The sequence below is a fragment of the Heterodontus francisci genome, chromosome 33, assembly GCF_036365525.1.
Source record: "Heterodontus francisci isolate sHetFra1 chromosome 33, sHetFra1.hap1, whole genome shotgun sequence".
Classification (NCBI taxonomy): Eukaryota; Metazoa; Chordata; class Chondrichthyes; order Heterodontiformes; family Heterodontidae; genus Heterodontus; species Heterodontus francisci.
The window spans coordinates 25,755,529-25,768,293 of NC_090403.1; the positions used below are offsets into that span (position 1 = coordinate 25,755,529).

The 12,765-nt window shown below is 43.7% G+C and overlaps 1 protein-coding gene across 6 annotated transcripts in view; it reads right to left on the minus strand.

Moving 5' to 3' along the window:
* The window catches only part of tmem98 (transmembrane protein 98), a 59,927-nt gene that overhangs the window by 28,563 nt on the left and 18,599 nt on the right, over positions 1 to 12,765 (minus strand). For 2 of the 6 annotated variants that reach the window (XM_068013204.1, XM_068013206.1), the window contains exon 2: positions 5,074 to 5,153. The exons of 3 other annotated variants lie outside the window; for them this stretch is intronic. The gene's annotated coding sequence lies outside the window, so the exon portion shown is untranslated. Of the gene's footprint in view, positions 1 to 1,038; positions 1,143 to 5,073; positions 5,154 to 12,765 lie in introns of those variants that run through there. One more of the 6 variants, XM_068013209.1, reaches the window with a different exon arrangement.

Here is a 12,765-nt window from a genome sequence, read left to right on the forward strand (position 1 = left end):
GTATATGCATATTAATGGGAATATGGATTTAAATTTAATTTGCCCCATGATCATAGAATCGCACAGAAAGTGGCCATTTGGTCCATTGAGTCTGCATCTGCTCTTTCAAACAGCAATCCAGTTAGTTCCACTCCCTTATTAGATTAGATTAGAGATACAGCACTGAAACAGGCCCTTCGGCCCACCAAGTCTGTGCCGAACATCAACCACCCATTTATACTAATCCTACACTAATCCCATATTCCTGCCAAACATCCCCACCTGTCCCTATATTTCCCTACCACCTACCGATACTAGTGACAATTTATAATGGCCAATTTACCTATCAACCTGCAAGTCTTTTGGCTTGTGGGAGGAAACCGGAGCACCCGGAGAAAACCCACGCAGACACAGGGAGAACTTGCAAACTCCACACAAGCAGTACCCGGAATCGAACCCGGGTCCCTGGAGCTGTGAGGCTGCGGTGCTAACCACTGCGCCACTGTGCCGCCCTTCTTTCCCCATATCCCTGCAATTTTTTTCTCCTTCAAGTATTTATCTAATTCACTTTTGAAGGCTATTAATGAATCTATATCCACCACCCTATCAAGCGGCGGATTCCAAACCCTAACCACTCATTGTGTAAAAAGGTTTTTCCTCATGTCAGCTCTGGCTCTTTTGCTAATCACCTTAAATCTGTGCCCTCTTGTTAATGACCACTGCTCCCACTTTTTCCCCAGAAAGTAGCCACTGGTAAAGTTACTGCTGTTGCCATTTACAGCTTCTCCAGATTCATCTCTTGTTTCTTTACTTGCCCCATTTTGTCAATCAGCCATTGGAAACAATTTCTCTTTATCTACTTTACCTAAACCCTTCATGGCTTTAAACAGTTCTATCAAATCTGCTCTTAGCCTTCTTTGCTGTAAGGTGCCAATGATGTAAACATATGCACCAACAAGGACAAGAAGCTTGGGCATTGTCATGTTAGAATTGCTTAGAAAGTGTGTGCGCTTTCCTATCTTGTTGCAACATGTGAGATTTCGGAGAAGGAGCTTCTACCTGAATCATTTATCAGCCTTTCTCTCCACAGGTGCATCGCCAACATTTTCTGTCTTTGTTTCTTGTACCCAGTCTTTATTGCCTATCTGAGGAGCCTGGCAAGTTTTCCTTATGGTCTGTGGTTTGATGATAACACTGTTTGAATAAATTTGCATACATGATTTATTCTGCTGATTCCACACCCCTTCATTTTGACTTTGGGCGACAGTAGAAAATGGGCAATATCAGAGTAGCCGCCCGTTATACATCTCTCCAGATCTTAATTTCCAATGACTTCAATCAGGAGAGAGCAGCTGATTCAAGAATGCCCAATTCACACTATCACCCAAAGTTAAAATCACCCCCAGGGGGTTTGTAATGGTTTTCTACTCTGTGATAGGCTTAGAAATCAGTGACCTCAAAATTATCGTCACTAACATATCAACCAAATATCAACCAATTTACAAAGTTTGTCCGCTAAAGAGTTTTAGGAAATCCAGAATTAGTTATCTGCTATGGCCTGAGTGATACAGACCAGGCAATTCCTGACCTGTGCTGAGTTTGTTGATCACAGCGAACATCAGTGATTATCCACAGTTGGCCTCACAACCCCTGGGCTAAGGAAGGATAAAGTTCCCATTCCTGATCACTATCCGGAAGCCAGAGTTTGAGGGTGAGGGGAGGACATATTCCCTTCATCAACAACCACCCCCTTCGCCCCATCATGGTCATATCTATGGAGCCTCTATGCCTATTAGGCCTCCAATAGGCCTATGTTTGAACTGGGGCTGCACTACAAGGAAAGGTAGAAGGAAAGGTACTCATAGCATTTCCCTTCCCCCACTGATTCTTACCACCAAGGAGAACAAAACCACCATTGCCTTGGGAATACCATCCCCTTCAAGTCACACAGCACCCTGACTGTGATATATACCATTATTGCTTCATTATTGCTAGGTCAATTTCCTGGACTTTACAAACACCATTGTGAGGATACCATCAGCAGAAGACCCACCAGCAATTTTTCAGGGCACCTAGGGATGGGCAGTAAAAGTAGACTTGTCAGTATCCCAAGAACAAATATGAAGCTCAGAGGTCTCCAGTTGATCACTGCTCTCTCGGTGCCCAACATTTTGGGTTGGCAGGCTGTAACTATCGAGGTACAGCAAGGATCAGTACTTGGGTCTCAGCTATTTAGAGTCACAGAGTCATAGAGTTATACAGCACAGAAACAGGCCCTTCGGCCCATCATGTCTGTGCCAGCCATCAAGCATCTAATGCCGAATTCTAATCCCATTTTCCAGCACTTGGCCCATAGCCTTGTATGCTATGGCGTTTCAAGTGCTCATCTAAATACTTCTTACATGTTGTGAGCGTTCCTGTCTCTATCACCTCTTCAGGCAGTGTGTTCCAGATTCCAACCACCCTCTGGGTGAAAAATGTTTTCCTGAAATCCACTCTAAACCTCCTGCCCCTTACCTTAAATCTATGCCCCCTGGTTATTGATCCCTCCGTTAAGGGAAAAGGTTTGTTCCTATCTAACCTATCAATGCCCCTACATAATTTTGTATACCTCAATCATATCTCCCCTCAGCCTTCTCTGCTCTATGGAAAACAACCCGAGCCTTTTCAGTCTCTCTTCATAGCTGAAATGCTCCAGCCCAGGCAACATCCTGGTGAATCTCTTCTGCACCCTCTCCAGTGCAATCACATCCTTCCTACAATGTGGTGCCCAGAAATGTACACAGTACTCCAGTTGTGGCCTATTTAGCATTTTATACAGCTCCATCATAACCTCCCTCCACTTATATTCTATGCCTCAGCTAATAAAGGCAAATATCCCATATGCTTTCCTAACCACCTTATCTACCTGTGTTGCTGCCTTCAGTGATCTATGGACAAGTACACCAAGGGTCCTCTGACTCTCTGTACTTCCAAGGGTCCTACCATTGTATAGTCCCTTGCCTTGTCGGTCCTCCCAAAATGCATCACCTCACACTTCTCAGGATTAAATTCCATTTGCCACAGCTCCACCCATTTTGCCAGCCCATCTATATTGTCCTGTAATCTAAGGCTTTCCTCCTCACTATTTACACCAATTTTTGTGTCATCTGCGAACTTACTGATCATAACTTCTATATTCACGTCTAAATCATTAATGTACACTACAAACAACAAGGGTCCCAGCACCAATCCCCGCGGTACACCACTGGTCACGGGCTTCCACTCGCAAAAACAACCCTCGACCATTACCCTCTGCCTCCTGCCACTAAGCCAATTTTGGATCCAATTTGTCAAATTGCCTTGGATCCCATGGGCACTTACCTTTTTAACCAATCTCCCATGCAAGACCTTATCAAAAGCCTTACTGAAGTCCATGTAGACTACATCAACTGCTTTACCCTCATCTGCGCATTTCGTCACCGCCTCAAAGAATTCAGACACAATTTCCCCCTGACAAAGCGATGTTGACTATCCCTGTATAATCCCTGCCTCTCCAAGTGGAGATTAATCCTGTACCTCAGAATTTTTTCCAATAGTTTCCCAACCACTGATGCAATCTATATTAATGACTTAGATGAGGGGATGAGTGTAACATATCCAAGTTTGCTGATGATACAAAGTTAGCTGGGAAAGTAAGCACTGAGGAGGATGCAAAGAGGCTGCAGTAGGATATAGACAGGTTGGGTCAGTGGGCATGCTCATGGCAGATGGAATACAATGTGGCAAAGTGTGAACTTATCCATTTATTTTGGAAAAATAAAAAAGCAGAATATTTTTGAATGGTGAGAGACTGGGAAATGTTTGCATTCAGAGGCACCTAGGTGTCCTCGAACATGAATCACAGAAAATTAACATGCTGGCACAGCAAGCACTTTGGAAAGCAAATGGTATGTTAGCTTTTGTTACAAAGGATTAGAGCATTGTCTTACAGGACATTGGTGAGGCCACACCTGGGGTTCTGTGTGCAGTTTTGATCTCCTTACTTAAGGAAAGATATACTTGCCCTAGAGGAAGTGCAACGAAGGTTCATGAGACCGGATCCTGGGATGAGGGGATTGTCTTATGAGGAATGATTGAGACTGGGGCTATATTTTCTGGAGTTTAGAAGAATGAGAGGTGATCTAATTGAAACATATAAAATCTTTAAGGAGTATGACAGGATAGATGCTGAGAAAATGTTTCCTCTGACTCGGGAATCAGCCATTTGGAACTGAGTTGAGGAGCAATTTCTTCACAAGAACACAAGAAATAAGAGCAGTAGACCATATGGCCCATCGAAACTGCTCCGCCATTCAAAACGATTATGGCTGATCTTAGGATTCAATTCCACTTTCCCGCCCACTCCCCATATCCCTTGATTCCCTGAGAGGCCAAAAATCTGTCTATCCCGGCCTTAAATGTATTCAATGATGGAGCATCCACAACCCTCTGGGGTAGAGAATTCCAAAGATTCACAATTCTTTGAGTGAAGTAATTTCTCTTCATCTCAGTCCAGAATGATCAGCTCCTTATCCTGAGACTGTGCCCAAGTGTTTTAGATTCCCCAACCAGCAGAAACAATTTCTCAGTGTCTACCCTATCCAGCTCCTTTTGAATCTTATATGTTTCAATGAGATCACCTCTCATCTTTCTAAATTCAAGAGAATACAGGCCCAATTTACTTAGCCTCTCATCCTGGAACAACCCCCTCATCCCAGGGACCAATCTCGTGAACCTTCGATGCACTGCCTCCAATGCAAGATGTGAATCTTTGGGATTCTCTAACCCTGGGAGCTGTAGATGCTCAGCTGTTGAGTACATTCAAGACAGAGGTTGATAGATTTTTGGGAACCTAGGGAATTAAGGCATATGGGGATAGTACAGGAAGGTGGAGCTGAAGTAGAAGATCAGCCATGGTCTTATTGAATGGCGGTACAGGTTCAATGGGTCAAATGGCCTACTCCAGCAATTATTTCTTATGTTCTTAACTTCTTTTTTAAGACTGCAGAAATGTACCCAGAGTTATTCATCTGCCGTAATGGTTAAACATTGTAATCCACACCCTGTTCTTACCAAGTCAAAGGCTTATCATTCATCTGTCGGATGCCGTCTAGCCAGCAGAACTATCTCAGATCTTCAAGCAGTCAACATCTCTGAAATATAAACCCGCATTTCCTCATATAAAATACTGTCTTGCATACTTCCCATTCACTCTGTGAGTGCGTGCTCTTGATAAGCGTACAAAAATTTGTAAAAGTTCAGTTGTAAACTTAGGAATAGTGGACTGTAGTTGATATAACTTCACAAGATACAGAGCAGGGATGGGCCACAATGCATTTACTTAATTTATTGTGTTTAAATTGAGACCACCACAACTGTACAAAGGTCAGTTTTTAAACATGGTTTTTGTTAGTGCTTCGGGTGATCATTTTGCAGAACACATTAGATAGTTTGCTCCATGTGTCTGTGGGAGGAGTGGGTAAGTAAGAAATGTTTTGTTAAAATGAAGCCGTTTTATCACAGATTTTAGCTCAAGCCCCACTATCTGTTCCTTTTTTTGTTCTCCATTTTAGCAAACACTCTGTTCTGCCATTTCACAAACATCACTACAGAAGCCAGGAACTGGAAAGGCTCCACATTCGTATTATTAAGGAGTTATTGTGCAAACTCCTGCCTTACATCCCCTTCAACTGACAAGCCTTTCAAGTGTGTCTTGGAAGCAGTCCAATGTGGAGAGTCTGTCTTGTGTACACTGAAAGAGTTTACCCTTTGAGAACCATTTCACATCATAGAGGGTTAGGGATGTCCTTTAATGTTGTGTATATCTTATAGAATCCCTTCAAATAGAGGCAATGGATAATGGCCTTAGCTGCCAGTGCTGTGGAATCTGCCCCAATTATGGTGTGTTCACATTAGTAGAGGTAGCAGTAAAGACACAATAATTTTAAGATAGTTAACAAAAGAACCAGGGAGAAATGAGGAGATTTTTTTAACACAGCAAGTTTTTATGATAGGGAATGCCTGAAGGGGTGGTGGAAGTGGATTCAACTGTAATTTTCAAAGGGAAATTTGATATATACTTGAAAAGGAAAAAAGAATTGCAGCTAAGGGGAAAGAGCAGATGTGTGGGACTAATTGGATAGCTCTTTCAATGAGCTGGCAGAGGCACAATGGGCTGGGTGGCCTCCTGTGCTGTACCATTCTTTGATTCTATGCTAAAGCATTTTGGGATATCCTGAGGTGGGAAAGGCACTATATAAATGCAAGTCATTCATTTTCTCTTTAGTGCACAACAGAGGGAGAATACACAAGACATGTGCAATGAATGGTGCACAAATGGCAAGACATGAAGTTGAAAGGAGTCATAGAGTTATACAGCACAGAAACAGGCCTATGGCTCATCATGCCTGAGCAGGCCATCAAGCACCTAACTATTCTAATCTCATTTTCCAGCACTCGGCCCGTAGCCTCGTATGTTATGGCGTTTCAAGTGCTCATCTAAATACTTCTTAAATGTTGTGAGCGTTCCTGTCTCGACCACCTCTTCAGGCAGTGCATTCCAGATTCCAACCACCCTCTGAGTGAAAATTTTTTCCTCAAATCTCCTCTAAACCTCCTGCCCCTTACCTTAAATCTATGCTCCCTGGTTATTGACCCCTCCGCAAAGGAAAACGTTTCTTCCTGTCTAACCTATCAATACCCCTTATAATTTTGTATATCTCAATCATATCTCCCCTCAGTCTTCTCTGCTCTAAGGAAAACAACCCTAGCCTTTTCAGTTTCTCTTCATAGCTGAAATGCTCCAACCCAGGCAACATCCTGGTGAATCTCCTCTGCACCCTCTCCAGTGCAATCACATTCATCCTATAGTGTGGTGCCCAGAACTGTACACAGTACTCCAGTTGTGGCCTAACTAGTGTTTTATACAGCTCCATCATAACCTCCCTGCTCTTATATTCTATGCCTTGGCTGATAAAGGCAAGTATCCCATATGCCTTCCTAACCACCTTATCTACCTGTGCTGCTGCCTTCAGTGATCTATGGGCAAGTACACCAAGGTTCCTCTGAATCTTAGTAGACCTAACGCTTAACATGTCCAACCAATGCAGAGCAGTAAACAATGAATCCAATAGAACATTGAACTATAAAGCAAAAGCAGTAGAACACACGCCGGAGAAGTCATGCTCAAACTGTACAGTCAAGTGGCCAAACTGCACCTTCAGTACTGTGTTCAGTTCGGGCCATATAGACACAACTGGTCTGGTTATTGAGTTCCCTGTACTCTGTTGCTCATGTTGACTAAGACAAACTACTCAGCAAATTACAGAAGCAGCTCTGCAAACTCCAAAAGACATTTCATCTTCCAAGGGTTAAACTACAAGAGTTCTGGCTTTTAAACAAACTGTAGAAAAGAAAAAAGAAACACTAAGTACAAGTCAGTGACTGTAAAAAGTAAAGCCCAATTTCTATTCAGCGCTGCTTGTACCTCTGAATAGCAACCCCTTTCAATGAGGGGACATGTTAGAAAACAAATGCAGTGGAGTTGAGATAAACCCATGATTAATCCAAGAATAATTGAGATCCCAGCATGAAACTGTAATGTCCTGATCCCTCACACGCACATTATGCAGATATCCTGCCTGAACTGTAAAAAATTTCTTGGCTGAGCGAATAAAAGATTTAACAGGGTTCAATTCAGTAAAAAGATGTGGATTTTTTAAAAACTAAATGTTGCAAGGGAATTGCAGTGAATGAGTTCAGCTTTGCTTTTTGTATTTTGTCAAATGTTTTAAACGTTGAGAAGACCAACGTCATCGTCTTCAGCTCATTACAAACTCCATACCCTTGTCACAGACTCCCCAGATCTTGTCTCAGGTTGAAGCTGGCTGTTTGCAGCCTCAGCATCCAGCATTTTCTCTCCATTACAAAGACTGTCTGTATACACCTCCATAACATGGCCTTTCTCCACCTTCGTCTCAACCCATCTGCTGCCAGAACGTTCATCTACCACCTCCAGGCTCAACTATTCCAGTGCTCACCCTGGTCAGTCTCCCATTCCCTACCCTATGTAAACTTCAGCTCATCCAAAATTCTGCACCAACTCCCACATCACCTCTGTGCTTGTGGTGCTATATAAATGCAAGTTGTTGATGTTGTTGTGCTTACCTGGGTGATTGCGCTATTGAATGGAGAGCAGGCCAGGAGGAATCAATCTGGTCAGTGTTCAGTTAGCTAATCTCAGCTACAATAGGTCTTAGTTTAACGGGGCTAGAGAATGAGAAGGCGAGCAGTCAGCCATGGGTCGTGTTCCTGATTGCAAATCAGTGACTCCTCTAGGTAGCGGAGGGGCTGCCAGTGTCTGTCGAACTGTAACACCAGCAAAAGTCACTGCTTTGAGCAGTGGAAGAGGAGGGTGAAAAGAAAAGATTATTTCAAAATTCAACCATGTGTGGTATTGTAGTGAAGTTCTGATAATACTGGACTAGCAACATCAAGATTATGAGTTTAGGTCCCACCGTATTAATTGCGAAATTGAACGTGGTAATTTGGGGACTGGAACTGGGATTGAAAAACCAGGAGAGCTGCTGAATTGTTATAAAATGCCTTTCAGGGCAGGGAGCCTGCCATCTCCATCTGCTCTGACCTATACGAGACTCCAATCCCACATTAGGAACATAGGGTCAGGAGTCGACCATTCAGCCCCTTAAGTCTGCTCCACCATTCAATTAGATTGTTGCTGATCTGCACCTCAATTCCAGTTATTCACCCTTACCCAACAAAAATCTATCGATCTGAGTCTTGAAAGCTGTAATTGTTTACCACCGCCCCCCCTTTCCCCCCTCCATCCCCTGTTGCATCTAGGTGAAGAAAATTCCAGATTTGTATTATGCTTTGTGTGAAAAATTGCTTCCTGATTTCACTCCTGAATCATTGAGCTCTATTTTTTAGATTATATTCCCTTGTTTTTGATGTCCCACCATTATGTGGTGATTCTTAATGCCTCTGGGCAATGAGGGATGGGCCATAAATGCAAACTTGCCAGTGTCACCCACTCCCAAGAACAAATAAATAAACATCCATAACAATTCACAGCAGTGGCGTAGTGGTATTGTCATTGGACTAGTAACCCAGAGACCCAGGGTATTGCTCTGGGGACATGGGTTCAAATCCCATCACAGCAGAAGGTGGAATTTGAATTCAATTAATAAATCTGGAATTAAAAGCCAGTCTAATGATGGCCATGAAACCATTGTAGATTTTTGTAAAAAATCCATCTGGTTCACTAATGTCCTTTAGGGAAGGAAATCTGCTGTCCTTACCTGGTCTGGCCTACATGTGACTCCAGACCCACAGCAATGCAGTTGACTCTTACATGCCCTCTGAAATGGCCTAGCAAGCCACTCAGTTGCATCTAATCGCTACAAAGGCAATAAAAAGGATGCCCTTGACATCAAGGCAGCATTTGACCGAGTATGGCATCAAGGAGCCCTAGCAAAACTGAAGTCAATGGGAATCAGGGGGAAAACCCTCCACTGGCTGGAGTCATACCTAGCGTAAAGGAAGATGGTTGTGGTTGTTGGAGGTCAATCATCTGAGCTCCAGGACATCACTGCAGGAGTTCCTCAGGGTAGTGTCCTAGGCCCAACCATCTTCAGCTGCTTCCTCAATGACCTTCCTTCAATCATAAGGTCAGAAGTGGGGATGTTCGCTGATGATTGCACAATGTTCAGCACCATTCGTGACTCCTCAGATACTGAAGCAGTCCGTGTAGAAATGCAGCAAGACCTGGACAATATCCAGGCTTGGGCTGATAAGTGGCAAGTAACATTCATGCCACACAAATGCTAGGCAATGACCATCTCCAACAAGAGAGAATCTAACCATCTCCCCTTGACATTCAATGGCATTACCATTGCTGAATCCCCCACTATCTACATCCTAGGGCCTACCATTGACCAGAAACTGAACTGGAGTAGCCATATAAATACCGTGGCTACAAGAGCAGGTCAGAGGCTAGGAATCCTGAGGCGCGTAACTCACCTCCTGACTCCCCAAAGCCTGTCCGCCATCTGCAAGGTACAAGTCAGGAGTGTGATGGAATATGCTCCACTTGCCCAGATGGGTGCAGCTCCAACAACACTCAAGAAGCTTGACACCATCCAGGACAAAGCAGCCCGCTTGATTGGCACCCCATCTACAAACATTCACTCTCTCCACCACCGACGCACAGTGGCAGCAGTGTGTACCATCTACAAGATGCATTGCAGCAATGCACCAAGGCTCCTTAGACAGCACCTTACAAACCCGTGACCTCTACCAACTAGAAGGACAAGGGCAGCAAATAAATGGGAACACCACCACCTGCAAGTTCCGCTCCAAGTCACACACCATCCTGACTTGGAACTATATCGCCGTTTCTTCACTGTTGCTGGGTCAAAATCCTGGAACTCCCTTCCTAACAGCACTGTGGGTATACCCACCCCAAATGGACTGCAGCGGTTCAAGAAGGCAGCTCACCACCACCTTCTCAAGGGCAATTAGGGATGGGCAATAAATGCTGGCCTGACCAGCGACACCCACATCCCATGAATGAATAAAAAAAAATACTGACCCATATCTTACCAATCTTTGGAATATCTCATAGAATGCAATTCTCATTGATTTGATCCAGTCATATTAGACTACTTATCAGAACTTGCATCTCACAATTCTCTACTTCGCCTCCCCCAGCCACTCTTATGTCACTGACTCATGCTGAGGTTTTGTTCAACTGCCTCATGATGCCTGTGTAAATATTAAAAGGCCAATTTTATAAAGTCATCTTAACTGTAGTAACCTCACCTTCCAGTCACGCATATCAGGAAAGTGCAGAAAGCCTGGCCATCATGGAACTACCATTCCCCTTTTCTAAACTGCACACTTTAATCGTGTTTCAACCTTCATCATGAGATACATCTCCCGAGTGACAAATCTTTTTTGACAACCACGTACCCTTGGGTGCACAGACTCAATTCTTGTCTAAAGCTTTAGGATCTTTCATGATTTATTTTGTGCACGCTCCCCCAGATATCTCTTGCACATTCCCCAGCAAAGACAGCAATCTGGTGTCCAGCACGCTGGCTTCATTGCTGCTGTAAATGTAACCAACTCGTGAGGAAGCTGCTGAGCCATAGAGATTATAAATTAGGGACCCATACTGGGGCCTCAGCATTTCACCATTTTATACATCAATGTCTCAGATAAAGGAATAGAAGTTGTACACCCAAGTTTGCAGATGACTTTAAGTTCGAAGGCACAGAGAACTGTGTAGATGGAAGCAGGAAGCTACAAAGGGTGGGGGGGGGGGGGGGGTGGGGGGGGAAGTAAGATTTGCATTTATATAGCGCCTTTAATGACTTCAGGATATCCTAAAATGCTTTTCAGCCAATTAAGTACTTTTGAAGTGCAGTCCCTGTTGTAATGTAGGAAACACAGCAGCCAATTTACGCACAGCAAGCTCCTATAATCAGCAACATAATAATGACCAGATAATCTGTTTTATGATGTTGATTGAGGGATATGTTTGACCAGGACCCTGCTCTTAACATAGAAAGGTTTATGGCACAGAATGAAGCCATTCGGCCTATTGTGTCTGTGTAGGCTGTGAAATTGCTGTCCAGTCTAATCCCACCTTCCAGTTCTTGGTCTGTAGTCCTGTAGGTTACAGCACCTCATGTGCATATCCAAGTGTTTTTTAAATGCAATGAGGGTTTCCTCCTCTAACCCCCTTTCAGGCCATGAGTTCCAGACCCCAACCACTCTATGGGTGAAAAAACTACCCCTCAACTCCCCTCTAATCCTTCCACCAATTACTTTAAATCTATACTCTTTGGTTATTGACCTGTCTACTAAAGGTCCCTCCTATTCACTTTCGCTAGGCCCCTCATAATTTTATACAACTCAATTAAACCGCCCCTCAGCCTCCTCTGTTCCAAACCAGCCCATTCAATCTTTCCTCGAAGCTAAAATTTTCCATTCTTGGCAACATCCTTGTGAATCTCTTCTGTACCCTCTCTAATGTGATCGTATTCTTCCTGTAATGCAGTGACCAGAACTGTACACAGTACTGTAGCTACAGTCTAACTAATGTTTCATACAGTTATAGCATAACCTCCCTGCTCTTATACTCTCGGCCTCAATCAATAAGTGAAAGTATCCCGTATGCCTTCTTGACCATCTTATATACCTGTCCTGCTACCTGCAGAGATCTGTAAACATACAATCCAAGCTCCCTCTGTTCCTCTACACTTTACAGAATCCTACCATTTATTGCGTATTACCTTGCCTTGTTTGTCCTCCCCAGATGCATTACCTCACACTTCTCTGGGATGAATTCCATATGCCTCTTATCTGCCCACCTAACCAGTCATAGAGTCATAGAGTTATACAGCACAGAAACAGGCCCTTCGGCCCATCGTGTCTGTGTCGGCCATCAGGCCAATCTATTCTAATCCCATTTTCCAGCACTTGGCCTGTAGCCTTGTATGCTATGGTGTTTCAAATGCTCATCTAAATACTTCTTAAATGTTGTGAGGGTACCTGCCTCTACCACCCCTTCAGGCAGTGCGTTCCAGATTCCAACCACCTCTGGGTGAAAAATGTTTTCCTCAAAACCCCTCTAAACCTCCTGCCCCTTACCTTAAATCTATGCCCCCTGGTTATTGACATCTCCACTAAGGGAAAAATTTTCTTCCTATCTACGCCCCTCATAATTTTGTATACCTC